Source organism: Peromyscus maniculatus, chromosome 15, assembly GCF_049852395.1.
Source record: "Peromyscus maniculatus bairdii isolate BWxNUB_F1_BW_parent chromosome 15, HU_Pman_BW_mat_3.1, whole genome shotgun sequence".
Classification (NCBI taxonomy): Eukaryota; Metazoa; Chordata; class Mammalia; order Rodentia; family Cricetidae; genus Peromyscus; species Peromyscus maniculatus.
The window spans coordinates 22,813,499-22,815,773 of NC_134866.1; the positions used below are offsets into that span (position 1 = coordinate 22,813,499).

Below are 2,275 nucleotides of genomic sequence, written 5' to 3' on the forward strand. Positions count from 1 at the left end.
TGGGTTTATTCACATAATTGAAATTAATGCTTATTTCATGCCTGTGTATATGCCAACCACTTTATATGCGTCTCTTCTTAACTTAGAATAATCTTGTGAGAAAAATGCAATTGTTAGCAGGATTTTAATGAATGGAGAAATTGTGACACTGAGCTCCTTGGAAGACTTCCCTGGTAACAGCCAATGAGAATGTCCAGTCTATATCTAGGACCTTGTTTGTCCTTGAACATTATTTAGCAAACACATTTTTAACCCACTGATCTTTAGTTCCAATTGTTTTGTTGTTATTGTTGTTTGTTTGTAAGGGAAGTAATTGTAGCCTGTCTATTTAGAGATCACCTTGCACTTTCTCATGTGTTTTGTTCATCTGGCTTGATATCCACTGACATCCTTTAATCGGAGCATATTATTTCAGCTGATCTTTCATGATTTCTTTTCTACAAATTACAAAAAAACATATATTTGAAATGTCTATTAAGACTGCTTTGGGAGCTAACAAAAATAAGGTAAAAAATGTGACACATTGTTTCAGTACAATATCATCTGTGAAAGACATTAAATGAATTAAAAATGGTACATAAGAAATTGAACTTCAACATTTATCTGAGAAATGCCATTTTGCAAAAACATGGATGTAGCTGGAGACACTTACATCAGCTGAAGTAATTGAGCCACAGAAACAAAACAACAGCATAATTTCATTTTGGGTGAATTCTAATTATTAAACTCAAAGTAACAAATTAGAATGGTCCTTACCATAGATTTGGTATGAAGAAGATGGGGAGATGATGGGCAGATAGTCAAAGCTCAAGTGAATAACAGAACATTTTGTTCTTCTTCAAGATAATCACAGAACAAGGCAAATAGAATAAATACTAGAAATGCACTTTACTCTCACTGAAAAAATTCAAATATTCTTATCCCAAAGTGGTATATGTTTGATAGAGTGAAAATGTTGATTTGCTTTATTTAATTTTCTTTGCACCATAATGCTACAATTATAATGTCTCAATTTGTTATTAATTAAAGTTTTTTAGTAGTATTGTGTGAATGCATACGATGGGTGTGTTTGAGCACATGCACGCCATAATGCACGTGTGGTCAGAGAGATCTCTATGTAGTAGGTTCTCTCCTTCCACCTATATGTGGATCCCAGAAATTAAACTCATGTCACTATATTTGTGTGACAAGCACCTTTGCACAGGGAACTTCATCACTGTCAATAAATGATAATTTTAATATTTAAAATGTGTAGATCCAGCTTGAATCTTATATCTTTGGTTGTGAGTCCAGCCTTTAATAGCTGCGCCTTCTCTCCAGCCCAGCCTACAGCACCCAGTATTCTCAGGTGGTCTACCATTCAAGTACTAAACAGACCCACCCATGCTTGGCTTCTGAGATCATATGAGATCAGACAGGTTCAGGGTGAAATTGCCCTAGACCTATCATGAATATTTAGAGTTGTGGGCTTTACATGGAGTACATGTAGAGGCAAGGTAAACAGAAAGGGCATTTGTTTATGGAAAAACATTCTTAAGGAAGGGGCAGCTAGAGGTCATGGAGGACTCTGGGTAAGCAATGTCTTATAGGCAAGGTAGGTCCCAGCCCTAATGAACTCAACAACAGCCATGACTGTCTGCACAAGACCTAAAGGACATAAAACCAATAACCATTCCATCATGGATACTGAAGAAGCACATGTGTTACCTTCCTTAGCTGAGTACCATACCAAGACAGTTGATGTCTCCTAGAAGAGTCAATTGTCTTCAAGGATGTGACATCTCATAGGTTGCCCATGCTCTAGAGGATGACATTGTAACCTAGTTGCTAATGGGCAGTTTTTGTACCAAGTATGTTTTAAAAAAAATAAAAATAAATAAAGAACAATACTGATATTAGAGAAGGTTCGTATTGGTAGGCAGTCAGGAAAAAGGAAAGTGGGTTACTGTGAGTGCAGAACAGAATACATTATATACATATATTGAATATTCTTTCTTTTTTTGACAAACATCAAATGTAGCTGAAGTGTCCCTGGTCCTGCCTGGCCCACAGTCAGGACAAATCTCTCTCACCCTCCAGTCCCACAGCCACTCAGACCCAAATAAACACACAGAGGCTCATATTATTTATGAACTGTATGGCCTAATGGCTCAGGCTTCTTGCTACCTAGATCTTACATTTTAAATTAACCTATTTCTATAAATCTATACCTTGTCATGTGACTCATGGCTTACTAGTATCTTTACATGTTGCTTCTCATGGTAGTGGCTGGCAG

General features: G+C 36.6%; 1 pseudogene; it reads right to left on the reverse strand.

The window, feature by feature from the left end:
• Positions 1–1,323: 1,323 nt before the first annotated feature.
• LOC121822995 (5S ribosomal RNA) lies at positions 1,324–1,442 on the reverse strand (annotated as a pseudogene).
• Positions 1,443–2,275: the final 833 nt, after the last annotated feature.